Genomic DNA, 22,742 nt, shown 5'->3' with positions numbered 1-22,742 from the left:
ATTTCTTTTTGTTTTTACACAGTTATGTCAGGGGATGATGGTAAAGGGAAATGTATAATTATTGTGACAAAAATCCACAGCATTTGCTTCTACATATTCTCTCTTTAAAAATGATTTCTTCCCTTATTAAACTACCATTTTACTTGCTCTCATGCAAAATGAGCAGGAATGAACATTACAAAGGAAATTAAACCCTCTTGATCTAGCATGGTCAGTGGTCAGATTGTGTAAGTGGGGAATTAGCCTGCAATCATTGATATAATGATATCACTTTATAATGAAAATCTGCCCTAGTTGGCTCTAGTCAATATACTTAAAAATCCTTTAGAAATTAAGATGCACCTATCTCTTAGATAATGATATGTTAAGGCATATCTCATTATTGCATTTACAAATGCTAATTTAGAAGAATAAAAAATGTCTCCCATCGATTTCCTGCAAAGAATACACTGTTAAAAAGTCTTGGACTTCTACGCTATTCCTTCTAAATTTTTCAAGTATTTATCTGTAAGTATATCTTTCACTTCTTTTACTCTCAACTTAGAAAAATGAGTCACATTAATGACAGTTGTTTTCAAGCCTGGATGGGCATGAGAATCACCTTTGTAGCATTTGAAACATGACCAACAAAAAGTATGCTAGTCATTTGTTTTAAGAACAATGAATGCCCATGATTTAAAAAAAAAAAAGAGAGAACCATACAGAAATAACCACTCCTTGTTCTAAAACCCCCAGTACCCCTCCTCCAAGGAATTGTTAACTATTTCTTGCATGTCTTTCCAGAAAATATATAAACAAGAACATTTTATACTTATATCTAAGATTTTTTGTTAACATAAGATAATCCTATACATAATATACTTCAAATAGCTTGCTTACCTTTATAATATATCTAAGAAATCTTTCCATAAGGCATACCTATAGATATATCCTCCTTCTTTTAAGTGCTTGAAGAGTCATCCAGGAACTATTTACAGGAAAAGCCCTAGATTATTCATCAATCAGAGTGAGCGGTGTACTAAAGAGAAAGCAGGCTATTAGCTCTGAGAGGTCATCAGCACTCATTCTGTTTCACAGAGAGAATACAAAGCACTGTTAAGCTTCATGTCTTTTAGGTGGAGGTTGGTTACTTATCTCCCAGTAAATAGATGTTTTGCTAATCCAATGCTGCAATGAATAGCCTTTGAATGTCAAGAACGTAGGTGCAGCTAAAGTATAAATTCATAGAAGTGGAATTGCTGGGTCAAAGGCTATGTGTACCTTCATTTTGCCACCATCCCCTTCTCAAACACCATGTTAGTTAATACCCCCACCATGTCTGTGTTGGTGGGAATATTTTATATATATTTTATGACTATTTATATTGAATATATACATACTCATTTCTTCAAAGCTCCCAAAGATAATTGTATTGATTAAACATATTCAGAATCACTTCCTCATTTTGAACCATACTAGATCTGTTACAAACATTACTTGTGGAAATTTATCACCAGGATTTGTTATGCAGTAAATGTGAATTGAGATCCACAAAACAATATATCATGAATCTCTCTGGTGATGTATATAGCCATGTTGTTGAGGAATTATGTTTCTACATTACATCAGACTCTATTCTACACGAAGACTATTGAACAACAATGTTATGAGGGGTGGTACTCCCTTCTCTCCTCAAAATATATCTTGAGTTGAAAGTTCAACTTGTACAAAGATCATACCTGAAAAATTTTAAGTAAGATCTTGTAGTGCCATGACCAGTTCCATCTCAATTCTCATCACCTTCTTCTTATATCAATACTTGTGGCTGATGGTATTTTCCAAAGATAGCAAAAACAGTATCTTGTACCCCACATGCTCTTCTGCATTAAGACCTTGCCATTCCCTGATGAAGCAGTGGAGTCTAAGTTTCCTTCTCTTAAAATCTTGGTTAGCCTTAGCTTTTTACCAATATAATGTGGTAAAATGATGAAACAAGAAATCTAAGGCTAGGTCAAAGAAAGCCATATGAATTCTACTTTGTTCTTTTGTAATACTCACTCTCCAGATTATTCTTCCTACAATTTTTTTTCCTTGTAATTCAGTTACCGGGGAAAGGCCATGTATAGATGACCTGGTCAATAGTCCTAGTTGAGCCCAGTCTTTGATTCCTATCAACAGAGGTGCCAGACATATGAATGAGGAGGCCTCCAGATAATTCCAGTCTCCAGTCATTCAAGTCACTCCCAGACATTCAATTCTTCCCAGCTGAGGTCTCAGCCATTTCTGAGAAGACACAAGCCAACCCCATTTTGCTCTGCATGAATTCATGATCCACAAAAACTATGCGCAAAATAAAATGGTTACTATTTTATGTCACTATGTTTGGGGTGGTGTGTTATGCAGTAATGGAGAGCCACATCACTGAAGACTGTTTTATATATGAAAAAAGTAAGAAAAGAATATTTTCTTGTTCCATTTACATATAATCACATGAAAACAAAAGAAAATATTCTCCAAAGTGTGTTTAGTGATTGAAAGTGTGTGAAAGAGGGTCCTATGTTCACCCTGAGGACTGGATGCAGCAGACACTGTTAGTTGTCTATCCATGAGCCCTAGATGATGATCAATAATTGGTCTAAATCAAACATGGTGATTCTATTTCTTTTGCTAGTTGTTGGTTTAGCAGTGGGCTTGCATCCTTTAACTTGCATCCCAGTTCTGGCCAATAAAACCAGATTCAGACCCAATGGAGAGATTCTGGGAAATGACTTCCTTCCCTGAGAAAATAATCAAAAGTCACATACAGAATTATTTCCCAATGTTCTGGCCATCACTGTCTTTGTGCTTTTAAATTTTGCCAGAGGAAGACTTGAGATTTAATGCTGGAAGCAATGGTGTCCATCTCGTGAATATAAAGTTAGGGCCAAGGGAATTATAGAAATTCTGAGCCAAATCAAATGTGTGACAGTACTGATCCACTAAACAAAACCCAGTCAGCCCTCATGTACAGTCAGCCTTCCCTATCTCTGGATCCCACAGACACAAGGCCAACTTTACTGTGCCATTTTAAATGAACTTGACTGCCTGAAGATTTTGGTATCCCAGGGAGGTCTGGGAACGAATCCCCTGCAGAAACCAAGGGACTGCTGTAACTCCCATCTTAAGCAAGACAATGTATGTATGTATGATTCAGTTAGATTTAGTGAGGTTTTTGTTGCCTGCAGCTGAATGTATTATAAATGCAACACTGGGTTTAGACAAAGTTACCCTCCACAGATGGCTACTTAGGCAATTCTTCATAATCTATGATGTGAACTATATACTGGATGTGCGTGAAGTAGTGGCTTTGTCAACATGCATACTAAATTTTCCATGTGGGTTTCAAAACCTAATTTAATTATAGAATTGCCCCAATTCCCAACATTTTTCTTTTGGAGGGACATTCTTCTCCGAAAGACATCCTTTGAAAAAGTGCTTTGGAGTCTCATTCTTAACTTCTAGAGGCTGTATGATTTTCCGTAAGCTTTTCCTGACTGATTATACATCCTGGACCTAGGATCTCTGCTTTGAATGGAAGTTTGTGAGGATCAGGGTGATGTGCTTTATCTATTCATTGAAAAGGGCTAAGGAAAACTTAGGTTGTCTGTCTACCTTTTCTTGTAATTTGAGATTTTACATATCATTTCCTATGATAGAATGTAATGGTTCATTTTTTATTAAGAAAATATTACCCTTCCTAATAAAACCCAAAACAATAAATTAGCATTTAGAAAGTTACATTTGGGAACTGAATATTGAACTCAGATCTCAATCACCTGGAAAATGTCTGAGATGTTACTCTTTCTCCCCTCCTTAAACAACAGCTTCATTTGATCCTAGTAATAACAATAAAAATAAAAGCCAATATTCATCTAACACATTGAGAGAGTAAGAGGTTATAAATGCATCAATATTTTTCTGGGCTTGTGTAGTATGCCATGTGATAAAAATGGCCAGTCTAGGAATAATTACATTTGCTGATTCATTCATTAATTCAGCAACTATGTGCAAAATACTGATGTAGAATGCTAATATTTATGCCAGCAAACATTCAATAATTCTTCTCATTCATTCAACTAATATTTGCTATTTGTAGAATCCTGAAATAATTTACAGGCTTAAAATTTAAAAATATATCTCTGAGGCTATTTTTTTTAGTTTAAAAATAACTATGCTTCATGATTCTTAGCACTTCATCAAATGCAGATACCTCCTATTTCATTACAGCACAACTACTTCTTCAAATGACAGCTAGTTAATCTGACAAACTTAATTCAGTTTAAGGTTTTAACTATTAACTAAATAACACATGTCCTTGGTGCAAATCAGCAATTTTCTTTTAATATGTGCATGGATCAAAAATGTATTAAGTATTGAAATTTCACATACCATGACAAAAATAGAATATGCCCTAATGTTCCTTCCACTGAACTGAGTAGACAGCTGTTTCTGCCTCCCATGCATATCTGAGCTATATTCTCCTTTTCCTATATCTGCTGATAGTTGCTGTCTGGTAAATTCCTCAAAAGCAGGTTTTAAAATATGTCCTATACTTGGTTTTCCAAGTATTTTTGCAAGTAATAAACTTCTAATTTATTACTAACTCATAAAAAATAATCAAATGGCCTTTTAAAGAGTTAAAGTACACACAAGATCTCACATACTGAGTTTTCAGAGAAACAAAGGCATCGTTTGTAGTAGGCTGAAAATCAACCATGCCTCAATCACATCAGCAGGCAAGTCAAAAATTCCTGCAGGTGTTGACAGCCAATGCAGATGGTAACTTCTCCCCTCTGATTTTCTGCTCTGTGGCATAGGAATAGATATTAAAGGAGTTAAAAAGCAACATACGGTTTGAGACCATAGTAAAGTGGTTGATCATGCCTAAAGGACAAGAAAATAAGCAGCTTTTTAAATTCTTCACAATATTTAATACACTCACAACTTGGAAGAAGGGTGCAAGTCAGTTTTATTATAATTTTATATACAGGAGGCTAAATCTGGGCTCCACCAGCTGGGTTGTTAATACAGGTCAAGGAATAATTAGCTGCATTTGTTTCAGTTTTAGAAAACCTAAATGAGCTCTGAGTATGTTCAAGGCCTAGAAAGAAACAAAGATTTCTTCACTGATGTAATAGATTCTGACAAAAACATGAGAGCAGAGAGCACAGGATTATTACACTAAGATGCACTTATGAAAAAATAATGACTGGAGAACTGATATTATACTTGCAAAATTCAAATAAATGCCACAATTCTGAAATAAATGGATTATGATGGTAGGAAAAGTCCATGCTGGGCGTTCCTACTCATAGTAAGCAGGCAGGGAAAGAAAACAGAGCAATTCAACCCAACCATCATCCAGAGGCACCAATAGTTTTTTTCCATGGCGCTCCCAGACCATGGTGCATAGAAATTTCATGTCACCTCAGGCCTTTGTGCTGAAGGAGAAATTGTAAGCTTGAATTTTTAAAGCAATAAGATCCTATCTTACTTGGAAATCTTTTAACAATATAGACAAGTTGAATGACTGGAGATCATACATTATGATAAGTTTTTAGCTTTATAAATCAATTATAAGTTATAAAACAACCAAAGAAAATTCATCTTCTATTATAATTATGCATATAATAAATAAAAAGTATTTCCATATTATCAACAACTCTGGCTTGGTAAATTCCAAAAGAGATAATAAAATAAAATAAAATAAAAGTATCTGGGGGATAGTACTAGCCATTATTTCTCCTTCATTTACATGTTTCACTTCAAATGCAAATAATCCATCGGTACTACATTTCTTCATAAAGTGGGTGAAGCAAATGTTTGATAGTACGTTATATCATTTTCTTAAAAACCATGTGAATGGAGAAGTGGTTGCAAAGGCTTATGCCAAATGCTTGTAATCAATGTTCTGTAAATTACATTGTAACTTTGTTTCTGACTCCAAGATTCATGTGCTGAAATGGGAGATCATTTTATAGTAACGTATGGCATGGCAATTAGTCACATAGAACACTTGGAAAATAGCCAAACCACACCTCACTGTATCTATGGAAACAGCATTGAGGAAGCCAAGCAAATTTCTCAGATTGTCATGTTTTAAACAAATATGCCTTAAAGGATATCACTTTCACTCTTCAGCTTGCTATCAAATCACTGCAACTATCTGCTCTAACAGCTCTGAAACTTTAACAACTTTTCTTTTTGAAATTAAATTTGTATAATTATAAGAAAATGCATGAGTTGTACTGGGAATAAGAAACAGGAAAATGTCACTTAGACTTCCCATTCCAATCCTTCACTGCAGCAAAAACTTCTGTGGGGACTTACTTCCTCAATCAATGTGAGACAATACCCCAATGATGTACATAATGATGGGTTTAAATGGTAACAATAAATTCTGAAGTTGATATGAAAAATGAAGAATTTTAAAAAGTTTCTTGGGGTATCAGATTTGCTGTGATCAGTGAATGAGTTAAAGCTATAGCACTTTTCTTTTATATATATATATTTACTTTAATATTTATTGAGTACCTACCATGACTAGTTTTAGACACTGGGGGTAGGTACATCAGTGGTAGAACACCTAAAAATCTTCTGGAACAATCAATTCACAAATTCCCAATTTTCATTAGAGGAGGAATAATCCTTAATGAGCTTAACAATGCTATTCGGAAGAGAGATTTACTAAAATTTGCATAGGAAAAGTTTCACAAAGTATAAAGCTAAATAAAGACTGAATATTCTAAAGGCATTTTTTCAAGGTAGGTTGCCCTTCTATAAATGTGATCTGTTATTTTCTAATTGAAAACAATTAGGTTGTAATATGTGTAAAACTGCACATTAGATCTGCAGATACTCTACACAATGACAAACTTTTTTGTGGGGGCAAGAAATAAATTGATCAGAGACCCTGTTTGTGGGTGGAATGTTTTTCTCATGGAAAACTGCTTTCTGAACTATATATAATCATATTATTTCAAAAAGGTGTACTCTACCACAGGGGAAAGTAGCTTCCTAGTAAAATGTTTTTCATAAACTCTAAATGAGTGCCACCACACTGGTTGGCTGGAGGTTGCATGTCACACATACAATATTGCAGGTAGTATATGTAAGTCATCATGTTCTAACATTTGATATTCCTCAGTTGAAACAGTCTATATATATAGCACTTCCTTGCCTCTTCATCATATGACTTAGGTGAGCTATGGAGGAAGCATGTGGCTGAGTTTAGGTTTCGTGCGACTTCAGGATGCAAGCAGGTCCGTGACCAAGCAAGAGTCACCTTCTCAGTCATGACTGTCCCATCATATGAATTATTCCTGGTTGCCATACTTTCACTGTATTTCAACACTTACGATCAAAGTGGGAAAAAATGGAGCAGGAAATGTGAGTATTCCATCAGAATTCTTAGAGGATGATTAGAAAGTTCTAGACCCATGCAGAAAGAGCAGGAGTAATGACACTAAGGATATGTTGATGGTGAACTGCCTCCTGGAAGCCCAGATGTGTTTCCTTCTTGAGAAACAGTGCACCAAAAATTCATAATAAGCCTCTTTGGAACAAGATGAAGATACTGTGAATCGCTAGGCAGTTTTCTGCCTCTGCTTTACCCCATGCCTAAAGATATTATGCCTTCCACTTTTAATTCACTGCATTCATTTATTCTTTCAACATACATTTGAGTGTCAGTCACTCTATTTAGGTACTGAAAATGCAGCTGAGAATATATAGTTGTGGTGCTTACTCTCGCAAACTGACAGACCATTAAACAAGCAATCACAGCAAGGCACAATGTAACCAGGTAGGTGCAGCTTAGATTGCTATGGGAGTCCACAGCAGATTCATGGAGCTTACTTTAGGTTGTCAGAAGGGACAACACAGCAGCAGTGGCTAAGTGAGATGGGCAGGGTAGGCAGAGGGAAAAGATTGGCAGGAAGTGTTACAGGCAGAGGGAATAATATGAGAGAAAGCTTAGAGGCCAGGGTGGTACACAGAGAGTATTGGGAGGGGAGAGGAAGACACGAGCTGAAGAAGAAGGCAGAGGTCAGTTGCTGGTGGGCCCTAAACATTACCTCAAGGAGCTTGATTTTTATTCTGAAGAGAGTAGGAATGCATAAACAAATTTTTAAGCAGGGTATGGCATACTTTGTGTATTAGAAAAATTGCTCTGAATTTAAATAATGCTGATCTGTGACACATGACCCTGGCCATTCTTACATGGAAAAGAGAGAGAACATCTACCCAGAGGATTAGAATGCTTACTAAATGAAAAATGTTCTGAGCACCGTCTGCGGCACAAACATACATATGTGGGGGGACAGACTCTAGAGTATGTTTGCATTTGAATAGAGCCTCCAGCTCTACCACTGTAGTGGGGTGAAGAGCATCCCCCCCAAATTCAATTTCATTCAGAACCTCAGAATGTGACCTTATCTGGAAACAGAGTCTTTACAGATATAATTAGTTAAGGATCTTAAGATGAATCCTCCTGGACTTGGTGGAGGAGTGGGGGGCACCCAAATCCAGTAACTGGTGTTCTTATAAGGAGAGGGGAGAACACAGAGACACAAAGGGAAGGACCTAAGAAGGAAGGGGCAGCAATTGGAGTTATGCTGCCACGAATCAAGGAATGCCTGGGGCCACCAGAACCTGGAAGAAGCAAGAAAGGATTCTTTCCTAGAGCCTTCCGAGGTAGGTTGGCCCTGTCAGCACTTAGATTTTGGACTTCTAGGCTCAAGAACTCTGATAGAGTAATACATTTCTGCTTTTCTCAAGAAATTCAGGTTTTGGTACTTTGTTATGGCAGCCCTAGGAAATGAATATGACCATGCAGTCATGGTGTGCTCTTAGGTAAGCGAAGCAACTTTTCTGTGTCTCATTTCCTTCTTTGTATAATTTAGATATTAATACCTAACTCACAGGGTTGCTATGGGAATTATATGAGATTATACCTATGAAATATTTAGAGCAGAACTTTGTTAGACACAGAGTAAATAATTAATGTTAGTTCTTTTAACTACCATGAAAATACGACTAGGGTGATATTGTTAAAAAGATTCAAAACATTTTGATTTGTAAATGACCACATCCAAATTGGTAATTACTTTGTAATTTTTTTTTCAATTATCCATGCCACAATCCATGATCTTTAATGTTAAAATATTTACTTTTATTGTCAAATTACTGAATAAATTTGTTGGTCGTTAATTAAAATATGCTCATGCTAAAGAAAAATTCAAACTCTGTCCTTAAAATTGCTCTTTCATTTTTATCAGAATATTTTCAAATACAGTTGTTAACATTAAGTCTGTTTCCTTCTCTGAATACAGTTTTCCCCTCTTCATGTAGGAACAGCATTGACCCAATTATCAAACTTTAAGAAGGTACTCACATTTCAATATAATTGTCTTGAGATTGTTTTAAGGAAAATAATAGAGTAAATGATAGAAATGAACTATCCACTGCAGTACAATTTATCATGGAGTGCTGCATACCGCTATCTGGAAAACATTCAGTGTAGTAATCACTTGCAATAGTGATAACACATAATTGTATGCTAGCCATAAATTATAGGTGAATGGCAGTTTCAGCTAATGAGTGCCAAATAGCAGTGCAGGCACTGTAGTGATTAGAGAAGATGTGGTTATGAATGCATTTATCACTAGTGTATTACAAAGCTTTTCAAATTATAAATGGCAGGTATATAAATAGATACCTAGACACCATGCTGAAATTCTACGTCTATAAAGTAAGTTATAGACATATAAGAAAAGAGAGACAGAGATGAGTGAAAAGCAGACGAAACTAAGGAAAAAATAAATCCTCTACTTATACACCCTTTCTATCACGTTGAAGTCATTTTATATCACTTTAGGAAGAACTTGGGCATACCTAACTTCAGCTATATTTTTCTCTCCTTTACAGTTTATATTTTATTTGTCTTGCTTTTCTGATGTGTTTAAAAGGTCACTCTCCATTGGATGGTGGTATTAGTATTTGTCTCTTTAGAGAAGATTTCAAAGTTTTACAAAACAGCTACAATTTTATTCCATGCCTCATAGATAGCATATATTCAATCAGTCCCTATTTATACATGAGGTGCTATGAAATTTCTATTTATTTTGATATAGCAGAAATCAAAGTTAATTTATGAGGTAGAACTGAATGCAGATGATTTCAGTAATAATATTTCTTCCCAAGTTGATTATTCACTTTAAGATACACTGCACACTTTAGTTTACTGCTGCCTTTTGGTTGGAAAATGGAAAAACAATAAACACATTTTTAAATTGTAAGACTAAATAGTAACGTTTCCCTCAAAGTCTCATCTTAAGAGTTATGATCAGATTCATTTTGCATAGGTGAGTGAAGAGATGAATACATATTAAACAGTATAGGGAATAAGGTTTTAAAATATAAATTATGTAATTTTCCCTCAAATTATAATAAAATAAGAACATGCACAAAGTTAAGATTTTAATTATTCTTAAAATTATCCTTGCCTGATTGTTTCTTATAAACTGCCTTACTATTAGATTTCTCTAAGTAGGTTTGATTATTATTTGGACAAAAATAAATAGGTACGTGGCAAAATGAAAATTTGGCTTTTTTGCTGGGAAAGCTTTTATTTCTGAAAATTAACTTTAAAACTTCTTCTCAAGAAATCAATTGTTGGCATAAAAGTTATCACATTTTAAAGATTTTTTTTCCTCAAATGTATGTTTGCAATCCTTCCTTTTAATCAAAATAAAATTCAAGTGTATTCTCTTTTGGTGAACTCAGTATTTGCCTGCTCAAGAATATAAAAACCATTATAGTAGAACTTCAGATCTCCAGTCCTACAGGTAAGGAGCTTGGAAGTCACCACTCATCAAAACAATGGGTAGCAAGCTGAACAGATTGCAAAATCAACAACTCTTCCTAGACTGGAATAAAGGTGAGGACACAGAGCAAATTGCTGCCCCAGGATTCGAGAGACAGATGGGCAAATATTGGGAGTCACAGCTTACCAGAGCTGATACTCACAAGTGGAAACCACTGCCCTGGTGTGAAAACCTGAACTATAATTGATGATTTGCTAGAAGGCTTAATGCGGAAAAGTGTGAGAGTTTAAAACTTCATGAGTACCCAGTCCTAGAGAGGCCCCGATGCTTTTGTGAGCTTTATCTCCAGGAGTCTGGCTAGATTCTCATAATAATATCAGAAAGAAAAATAAAACCGTTGTGCTTCTAATAGGGGGAGTAGAAAAGGAACCATTTTGAAATACACCACAGCACTTTGTTCTTAACATGGTATGCCCTCAGGAGAAATTATTTAAACATTCTAACTTTCTGGGATTTCACTGGAGCCTAAGTAAGCTGGGGGAAGGAAAACACCAAACTCTACCAGCCATAAGCTCAAAAGAGGAGGGAAATACCCACTTTCAGCCCACTCTAGTCTTCTATGTTGAAGAGGGTAAATATTAAACTCCATGCTACTCTAGATATTCTGCCCTACATAATTGGAGGTGAAGGTGGCAAAAGGGGGCACTGAGAAGCACTGGTGAAGTTCGAAGTCCAGAGTCATAGGCTCCCTAAAAGACTGAGACTTAATTATTGGACTATAGAACACTCCCCTGTCACACACACACACACCCCTACCTCACCACTACACTACTAAAAGCCAATTTATAGCATTTCTTTTACATCATGCCTGGCTACCAAGAAAAAATTATGAGAAATAATAAAAGGCAAAAAAACCCCAAAAACAACCCACACATACACAATTTGTAGAGACAAAGCAAGCTTCAGACTCATACATGGCAGAGATGCTGAAATAATTGCAAGGAATTTAAAACAACAATGATTAATATGCTCAGGGCTTTAACAGATAAAGTAGATGACATGCAATAACAGGCATGCAGCATTAGTGGAGAGATGGAAATGCTAAGAAAGAACCAAAAGAAATGCCAGAAAACACACACACACACACACACACAACTGTGACAGAAATAAAGAATGTCTTGATGGGCTCATTAGTACGTTAGTAGACTGGAATGGTGAAGGAAAGAACATCTGGGCTTGAAGATATATCAATAGAAACCCCTCAAACTGAAAAGCAAAAAGAACAAAAGCTGATAAAATCAGAATAGAATATCTAAGTAACTGTGGGACAACTACAAAGGTTTAACATATCCATAATGAGAATACCAAAAGGAGAAAAAGAAAGAAACGATTTGAAACAATAATGACTGAGAATTTCCCCAAACTGATGAAAGACACTAAAACAGATCTAGGAAGTTCAAAGAACACCAGGCAGGATGATACCAAAAAATGACAACTTGGCGTATCATTTTAAAACTATAGAAAATCAAAGATTAAGGAAAAATCCTGAAAAAAAAAAAAAAAAAAAAGCCTGGGGGAGGCAGGGAGGGAAAAAGCAGACCTTAAAGTGAAGAAAATGATCAGGGATAAAGAAGGGCATCACATAATGATAAAGGGATCAATTCTCCAAGAAGGCATCATAATTCTTAATGCGTATGGACCTAATAACACAGTGACAAATTACATGAAGCAAAAACTGATAGAACTTCAAGGAAAAATAGATGGATTAACTGTTGTAGCTGGAGACTTCAACACCCTCTCTTGGAAATGGAAAGATCTAGAAGGCAGAAAATCATTAAGGATATAGTTAAAATCAACAGTACCATAAATCAATTGGATATAATTTATATCTATAAACTACTTCTCCAACAAAAGCAGAATGCACATTCTTCACAAGCTCACATGGAACATTTACCAAGATATACCACATTCTGGACCATAAAATACACCTAACACATTAAAAAAAATAGAAATCATACACACCACAATATCATTATACTGGAAATTAATAACAGAAAGATACATCACCTCACACTGGTTAGAATGGGCATCATCAGAAAATCTACAATAAATGCTGGAGACGGTGTGGAGAAAAGGGAACCCTCTTGAACTATTGGTGGGAATATAAATTGATACAGCCACGATGGAGAACAGTATGGAGGTTCCTTGCAAAGCTAAAAATAGAACTACCATATGACCCAGCAATCCCACTACTAGGCATATACCCAGAGAACACCATAATTCAAAAAGACACATGCACTCCAATGTTCGTTGCAGCATTATTTACAATAGCCAGGTCATGGAAGCAACCTAAATGTCCATCAACGGATAAATGGAAAAAGAAGATGTGGTACATATATACAATGGAATATTACTCAGGCTTAAAAAGGAACAAAATTGGAACATCTGTAGAGACATGGATGGACCTAGAGACTGTCATACAGAGTGAAGTAAATCAGAAAAACAAATATCATATAGTAATGCATATATGAGTAATCTAGACAAATGGTACAGATCAACTGGTCAGCAAGGCAGAAATAGAGACAAAGATGTAGAGAACAAACGCATGGACACCAAGGGGGGAAAGTGGGGTGAGGGGGTTGGGGTGGGATGAACTGGGAGATTGAGATTCCCATATATACATTACTAATAAGAAAAAAATATCAAATTATACACTTTAAATATATGCAGTTTATTGTATGTCAATTATATTTCAATAAAAGTTCTTAAAAAAATAACAGAAAGATAACTGGAAAATCCCCAAATACATGGAGATTAAAAAAATTTAAATAACATGAGTTAAAGAAGAAATCTCAAGAGAATTCTAAAAATATTTTGAACTAAATGAAAACGAAAGCATCACTGATCAAAATCTGTGGGATGCAGTGAAAGCAGTATGCTTAGAGGAAATTTATAATATTGAGCACATATACCAGAAAAAAAGAAAGATCTAAAATCAGTAATCTACATTTGCACCTTAGGAAACTAGAAAAGGAAGAACAAATTAAACCCAAAGCAAGGAGAAGGAATGAAATTATACAAATTAGAGCAAAAATAAAGTCAAAACAAGAAATTGATAGGGAAAATTAATAAAACCAGAAGCTGGTTCTTTGAAAAGAGCAACCAAATTTATAAGCCTTTATCTAAGCTAACTAAGAAAAAAAAAAGAAAACAAATTACTAATATCAGAAATGAAAGAGATCCATCATTAAAGATACCAAGAACATTAATAGGAAAATAAAGTAATTGCATAAAAAATTCTATGCTCATAAATTTGATAACCTAGATAAAACAGACCAATTGCTCAAAAGACTCAATCTACCAAAATGTACAAAGGAAGAAACAGAAAAGTCCTGTATATATCTGTATCTGATAGACTTGTATCTATTGCAGAAAATGAATCAATAATTAAAGCCTTCCAAAAATGAAAGCATCAGGCCTAGATGGATTCACTGATGAATTCTAAAAAAACTTTAACACGTAAGTTATAGCGATTCTCTACAATCACTTTCAGAAGATAGGAGTAGAGACAATACTTCCTAATTCATTCTATGAGTTATCACAGTACCAGCATTACACTAATACCAAACCAGACAAAGACACTGAAAAAAAAGAGAGCCACCCAACAGTATCTCTCATGAACATAGACACAAAAATCCTCAACAAAATATTAGCAAATTGAATCCAACAATGTATAAAAAGATTAAGCCATGACCAAGTGGGATTTATCCCAGGTATGAAAGGGCAGTTTAACAGTCAAAGATCAATTAATATAATCTACCACATCAATAGGCTAACAAAGAAAATTCATATGATCATATCAATAGATGTAGAAAGGACATTTGACAAAAATCTCACACAAATCCATGATAAAAAGCTGTTAGTAAAATAGGAATAGAGAACATCCTCTATTCTAAAACATAACTACAAAAAAAAAAAAAACCAAAAACCAAAAAACAAACAAAAAAAACCCTCCAGTTAATATCAAATGTGAGAAACTCAAAGGTTTACCACTACAAAATCAGGAACAAGACAAGGATGTCCCCTCTCACCACTGCTTTTTCAACATTGTACTGGAATTCCTAACTAAGGCAATAAGAGAAGAAAAGGAAATATAAGATATAAAGATTGGGCATGAACAAATAAAGTTGCCTTTGTTTGCAGATGACATGATCATCTAAGTAGAAGGTCCAAAGAACTGATAAAGGAACTCCTGGAACTAATAAATGATTATAGCAAGTTTGCAGGATACAAGGTTAATATAAAAGGTGAATTATTTTCCTATATACCAGCAATGAACATGTGGAATTTGAAATTAAAAACACAATATCAGTGCTCACTTCAGCAGCACATATACTAAAATTAGAGCGATACAGAGAAGATTAGCATGGCCCCTGTGCAAGGATGACACACGAATTCGTGAAGCGTTCCAAATTTTTTACAGAGTAAAGTCAAAAAGAGAGAAACAAACACCATAAGCTAACACATATATATGGAATCTAAAAAAATGGTGATGAAATCAATGACAGGGGAAGAATAAAGATGCAGATGTAGAGAACAGACTTGAGGACACAGGGAGGGGGGAAAGAAGAAGCTGGAACAAAATGAGAGAGTAGCGTTGACATTTATACACTACCAAATGTAAAAGAGATAGCTATTGGGAAGCAACTGCATAACACAGGGAGAAAAGTCAAGGCTCAAGAGGGAGGGTATATGGGGATATATGTATAAATACAGCTGATTCACTTTGCTGTACATCGGAAACTAGCATAGAAGTGTAAAGCAATTATACTCCAATGAAGATCTGGAAAAAAAAAAGTAAAACAAAACAAAACCAACCACTCCCCCCCCCAAAAATCCCATAATACCATTGATATTAACGCCTCAAAAACTGAAATACCTAGATGTAAATTTAATAAAGTATGTATAAGTTCTATATGAGGAAAACTATAAAACTCTGACGAAAGATATCAAATAAGAATGAAAGCAGTGGAATGATGTTTCATATTCACGGATAGAGAGACTTAATATGGTCAAAATGTCAGTTCTTCCAAACTTGATCTATAGACTCAATGCAATCTCAATCAAAATCACAGCAAATTATTTAGTGTATATCAGAAAAATTGATCCTAAAGTTTACATAGAGAGGCAAAAGTCCTAGAATAGTCAACACAATATTGAAGAAGAAGCCCAAAATTGAAGGACTGATATTACCTGACTTCAGGACTTACTGTAAAGCTATAGTAATCAAGACAGTGTGGTATTGGTGAAAGACTAGAAAAAAATAGATCAATGAAATATTGCATAGAAATAGACTCACATAAATAAAGTTAATCTTTGACAAAGGAGTAAAGGCAATACAGTGGAGGAAATAGTCTTTTGAAAAATGATATTTTATGGGCCAATTTTAGTGTCTAGACATAGATCCAAGAACTTTATATTATCTTAATTTTCACCATAATTACATGAGATAGGAACTGGAATCAGGCCAACCACAGGCCTATTCTCAGGTAGATCACTTCTAGGAAAGAATATACATGAGAACTTAAGACCAAGAAATTGCTCAGTGCCTACGTAGCCCTTAGAACATTATGATGGACCTTAATGGTATTTGTACCATATCTGAAGCCTTTGGATTATTGTGATGGTGCCTGAAATACTATATTTTATATCTTTTACTATCATTGAAATTATTTACCTAATGCCACACAGCTATTGAGTGATGGATTCTATAATTCAAACCCAGGTCCATATGACTCTGAAATTGATCTTTTTCAGCACTTTTTTTCTAGTGCTTCCTACAGTTATATTGAACACTTCTCACCGGACTGCATATGGAAGGAAAGATTTTTAAATAACCAAAACAAAATCTGGCCCCCAAAAGATGTGTTTGTATCCTAATTCCTGGAATCTGGTGATATTACCTTATTCGAAAAAAAAGAGTTCTTTGCAGATATAGTTGTTAGAGACTTTGAGATATAGAGAACATCTTGGATTATCCAGGTGGGCCCTAAATCCAATGATGAGTGTCAGGATAAGAGACACACAGGAGGCATTTGACAGACAGACGGGCAAGAGGCAAAGCGACAATGGAGGTAGAGATTAGAGTGATGCTTCCAGAAACCAAGGGATACCTGGAACAACCAAGAGCTGGAAGAGACAAGGGACAGAATCTCTCTTTGAGCCTTGGGAAGAAGCACAGCCCTACGGTACATTGATTTTGGACTTTTGGCTTCCAGGCTGAAAGAGAATAAATTTGTGTTGTTCTAAGACACTAAGTTTGACATCTAACACAGATTTTGATTTTAATTCAGAAACTGCTGGGATTTTTAATCTACCATGCAAAACAGAAAGAACAAAGATTTACTTTAAAACATTTTTAAGCAATTTTTGAAAATTACTTGGGAAAATAAAGTGAATTATTGATCATTATATTTTCCCCTACTACTTAGCAAAATTAATATCACAAGAGATGATGAAAACAGATGCCAAGTTTGTGCCAAAATATGAATGAAACTACTTAAAATTTTATTTGGAAGAATATGCACACAACATAAGAATGGGGCATCAGAAACTAAAAGAATGCCTGAAAGAGACTGCATGGACTCAGTGTGGATGCTTTGCCTTTGGCTTCCTGTACCTTTGGCTTACTGTTAACAGAATGATTTCCTTTTCTCTCCTTTCTTCCTTTCCTTTTCTTTCCTCCCTCCCTCTCTTCCTTCCTTCTTTCCTTCTTTATTTCTTGCTTAACTTTTTTTTTTTTTTGAGCAGCCTGGGAGCACATTCTCACTTTCCTGCTGTATTTCCAATTGATTCATTCATTGTGCAAAAGAAATTTTACAACAAGAATTTAGTATTTTACAGAATGCAGTCAAGGAAGTAGAATAATCAGCAAAACCGTCATCTCTACTCACCTAGAGTTCTTTATCTTCTCACTGCAGATACTCACACCACTGCCTCCATGACCCAGTCTAAAGAATATGGCCCGTGAACATTCACCGCATTACCTCAGGATATTCACAACTATTGATTTCAACATGTCGATTTTTCTCTTTAAAACAGCTCACTATCTGTTTTGACATAAAGGAGGCCTGAGGTTTTCCTATCTTAATAATAGTTCAGCCAAAGTAGTTAGGCCCTGATTAATAACATTTATTCTCATCTGAAAAATAAAATGAATAAAATAATAATCATACTTCTACACTTTGAGGATATTAAATGAATTTTCAATACATTTTTTAAACTGTATTGTTAAATTCTTCCTTTGAACTTTTTATAGAGCATTAAATTAAACTATTTTAATAGAATTGTTCAATGTAAAAATATGCCACAAATTGATCATGTATAAAATTATAATTAAACACACCACTTATTAGTTCTGCATGGAGCACTAATGAAATAACGATTAAAAATTAACGAGAAAGTAATAGTCATATGTCCAATCTGCTAGCAATATTTAAAAATTATTTAAAGGTAAGATATTTCTGAACTTCATATAATTAACAATTATTTTCATTTTAAAATTAGTGTTTTATAGCCAATGATGTGTTATTTTTGCAAATGCCTACATCTAAATTCATTTAATCAACATCAGAGACTAGCATCTCTTAGTTTTTCCATAAATTTGACAGAATAATACAGGTGATTTATTAAAAGATGTATATCTTAATCATGATGTTCCACTTTTTTTTATTCAAATTCCCACTGAAATTAATGGAAGCTTTAAGTAGCTCAAGAATAACACAAGACTGAGAATGAATGTTTTCCTCTTTGTGCCAATGTTTCCTTCACTAATATACTTAAATGTTTAGTTTGGCTCTCACAGAAAAGACTTCATGCTAATAGGAGTGTAGTGGAAAAACTTAACCTTGGGGGGACATATCAACTAATGTCTTCAGTCGCTGTTCTCGCTTCCAGAAAGAGTTATCTCTACTATATACTTGCTAAATCACTTATTGAACAAGCATCACATGAAGGATTCCAAATGTATTCCTATGGCAAGGCAGAATATAGTCAACATCATTTCAGAAGTAGAAAAGCAGGGATTTCCCTGGTGGCATAGTGGTTAAGAATCCGCCTGCCAATGCAGGGGACATGGGTTTGATCCCTGGTCTGGGAAGATCCCACATGCCATGGAGCAACTAAGCCCATGCACCACAGCTACTGAGCCCACATGCCACAATTACTGAAGCCCACGCTCCTAGAGCCTGTGCTCTGCAAAATGAGAAGCCACCACACTGAGAGGCCCGCATGTCGCAATGAAGAGTAGCCTCTGCTCACTGCAACTAGGCAAAGCCTGCACACAGCAACAAAGACCCAACACAGCCATAAATAAATAAATAAATAAATTTATAAAACAAACAAACAAACAAACAAAAAGAAGTAGAAAATCAATGTAAACATTTTTCTGGAGGTGTGGGGGCCTTGATAGTGGCTATGTTCTTTCTGGCCTTTTCTTCTTATTTCTTCTTCCTTCTTATATTTATTTTTGCATTATTCATAGTCCTCTGAATGTGTGTCTAATATATGGGGGCTATCTTAAGGCCTTAAAAAGATTTCAACTTAAAGAAGTACAGATAATTAGAATGAGAAGAATGTGATACTGTGGAATAGAAGCAGTATTATGGAATCCATCTGAATCTCTGTCACTTCTATCAACTGCTCTTTTCTCCCATTTCTCATGCAAAATTTAGAAATCAGCCACATTTTTAAGTGAGGTCTGACACTACATTTGCAGGAGCTCCTAGATCTTCACAATGAAATCAACACAGGCACAATCTAATATTACACAAGTGTCCATAATCTCCCTTAAAACTTATCCCATGCAGAAGAAAACAGGCCTGACTCTGAACCTAATATATTTTTCACTGTACTGGGCTGAATCCTAATTGCAGGTCCCTATTAGCCATGTGACTGAAGGCAACTCCCTTCAGTTCTCTGGCTTAGTTTCTTTTCTACAAAACAAAGGCTTTAGTTAGAATAGGTCCTGTCCAAGACCCCCTCCAGTTCAAAACTTTTAATTATTAGATTTATTTCACCATGCAGTCAGATTCACCTATCATTTTGGGAAGAGAGTATCAATAAACTTAATCACTTGATATTTGGAAAGAGAAAATTACATATTCCCACTGTCTCCCAAGTGCAGAGCCTTTGACTCTCTTGCGTGGTCGTCGTCCAGCACAATGCTTGGCATGCAATAGGTCCTCAATAAATGTGTTCTTAACAAACTGAGTCCCCATTAATGTTGCAGTATTGGGCTCTATAATCACATTTCTTCATTTTGAAAATGTCTTAGATACACGACTCACACATTAGCATAGAAACTAGAATGAATGAATCTAGAACTCCCAAAAGGAAAGTTTATGTTTTCATGGGTTTTTAATTTTTGTTTTTTCTTCACTTCAAGAACTCACATCACCACATCATAACCTTGAAACACAGTTATGAGATTCCACCCAAATGTAGGTCACTGATGCAATGCAGATTCCATCAGCTTATGTAATATATACATGAACCAAGAGACAGAAGAGTAATGAGGCTGCTGCCTTTGACAGTACTCTGAAATTTCAGTGCTATTGTTTTATTTTATGATTTACTGGAAGAGTTCCTGTGAATATGCACACTTGGAATACATCGGATCCAGCCAGAGAGTTTCCATCTCATTTATTTTTAACACCTGATAAGTGAATCTGATTGAGGGAGACTGGCTGGTGGCTATAAGAGCTGGAGGAATTTTTTTGAGTGATCTCAACTATAGACAATTCTCTCTCAAGTATTTGGAATTTAGTATAGTTTTTTAAAAAGTTATGTTTAAAACAAAATGCTTTTGGAGTTTGTAAGTAAAACAAACAAATATTTTACTGTGCAAATTTACTTTTACAACTTGTTTTTGTCTTTGCAATAGGACTTTTTGAGCAGAAATCTTTCTTTTCAAACACTTTATCTCACTGCCTTTAAAAACAACAAATATGTTTTGAGTGAAATGTCATCAGGAAAAAAAGATACATTTTCAGTATATCCTTCAATGGATTTAATTGCAGACCTCCCTCATATAAACCATTTAAAAACTGAGACAACTTTAAATTTAGACAGTTTTGTGCCTTACTGTCTATTTATTTCACCCAATGGAGGTTTTTTTAAGAGCAAATTAAATCTGCAAAATTTATATAATGTTTATAGAATGCCATGCAGTATAAAGGACAAAACTAGAAAACCCTTGTTTATTTCTGTATTTCAAAGATTGTAAAATATTAAATATGGTATTTGCTATTGTTGAGATGCATTCACTACCTAAAAGAAATCTAGGAACCTTCAAAATGGTCAAAGAGTATACCTCAAAAGTGATTTTTCCAGCTGACTATTTTAGAGTCCATAAGACCTGAATCTAGGCAGCCTTCATTTTTAAAGCTACCTCTATTTAATATAATATACATAATACAGGACACATTAAATTGCATGCTTCTACTGTATTGTCATTACTGAAAATTTCAAAGAATATTTTCCTTTCTAAAAATCATAATGCACAAAATACTAGGGAAAACAGTGACAAGATAGAAGTCAAAAAGTGAATCTCAAGAAACAGAACAAAGAAAAACAAATACAGAAAAAAGAAGACAGTAACATCCTTAAAAGGTACAATTCAATATCTAATTTTACTATCTACCAGAATAAATTTCTTTGCAAGTAGTGTTTCCTCAGTTGCTGCTGCTGTAGTTTTAGGTAAGATGTAACAGGTATGAGGAATGAGTTACCAACAGCTGAGTGCAGGCAAGCTGCCTATGCTGATCTTATTGGTGGTGAGCATCTCTGAAATTGCTGACCCTGCATTTTCAAAGGTGTGTTTAACACAAGATGAGATCTTCTTAGAGCCTTTTATATGAGCTCTACCATTTGAGAAAATAGGAGCCTTTGTTTCATAATCAAAGGCATATTCACAATGGTGAGAGAGATGCAGGTCATACTAAACCCAGTCACCTAAGTGCTGCCTGAAAAACATATGAGATTCAGCAACAGCCATCACAGTTTAAATATGGAGAGTGTTCTGTCCTCTTTGAGCAAGGAAGAATTATATGCAAAAATTCAATAATGTGGACTGCTCTCTTGATATGTAAAAGACCATTTCTTTGTGTCATAATGCTAAAGTTTATTTCTCCATTTCCTATATTTATTTTTGAGGTTCTAATAATGTGCACATGTTTTCTACCCTGGACTTTGTGATTTCCTATAAGGATCAATAAAGATAAAACCAAATTATGGACCTAAAATTGCCATACAACAACTACCAAACCCAACTCAAGAAGCTGTTTCCACAAATTATAATACTGAAATAATACCTATTCCAGATGTTATGTGAATCAATTCTGATGATCAACCTAAAAGCATCTTGAAATTTTCAAATAAGGAGTTAAGATTCTAGATTGAAGGTTCTTATGTCTACAATTACTCCCACAATCACACTAAAACATCAATAAAGAATAACCCACAAGGACAAGGAGAATAAAAACAGATATGACAATAGACGAGACAAATGTTTTAGATGATGAAAAGCTCATGGATGAATGGTCACAAACTTAGTAGAGAAGGCTGAAAACTAAGTTCCTTCTGAGGTTGTGACCAAAAAGAAGCAAGCCAATCTCAACCAACCTTAGAAGGGCTAGAAAATCAGAGGCATCGGGTCATTTACAAAGTGTGAGTGAGAGATGGAGCTGAATAAAAGATATTTGGTTTAAATTTGACATAACTTAGACATTTTTCCACCTTATGCTATCAGGGAAATTATACAAGAGACTTTAAATTCAGTGACACCATGTCCAACAGTAGATAAGCCTTCACAGTGAACACAGGGATAAAAACTGGAAG

General features: G+C 35.0%; 1 protein-coding gene and 1 non-coding gene across 3 annotated transcripts in view; one reads left to right on the top strand and one right to left on the bottom strand.

Moving 5' to 3' along the window:
- Positions 1-22,742, bottom strand: part of NEGR1 (neuronal growth regulator 1) — an 871,642-nt gene that overhangs the window by 567,101 nt on the left and 281,799 nt on the right. The window lies entirely within an intron of this gene.
- On the top strand, positions 15,216-15,322 carry LOC130842460 (U6 spliceosomal RNA). The gene has a single exon (XR_009050442.1). It is a non-coding gene; the product is annotated as a U6 spliceosomal RNA (small nuclear RNA).

The sequence above is a fragment of the Hippopotamus amphibius genome, chromosome 1 (assembly GCF_030028045.1).
Source record: "Hippopotamus amphibius kiboko isolate mHipAmp2 chromosome 1, mHipAmp2.hap2, whole genome shotgun sequence".
In the NCBI taxonomy this organism is placed as follows: domain Eukaryota; kingdom Metazoa; phylum Chordata; class Mammalia; order Artiodactyla; family Hippopotamidae; genus Hippopotamus; species Hippopotamus amphibius.
Note: the sequence above shows the minus strand (reverse complement) of the source record. Positions and strands in the feature narration are given on the sequence as shown.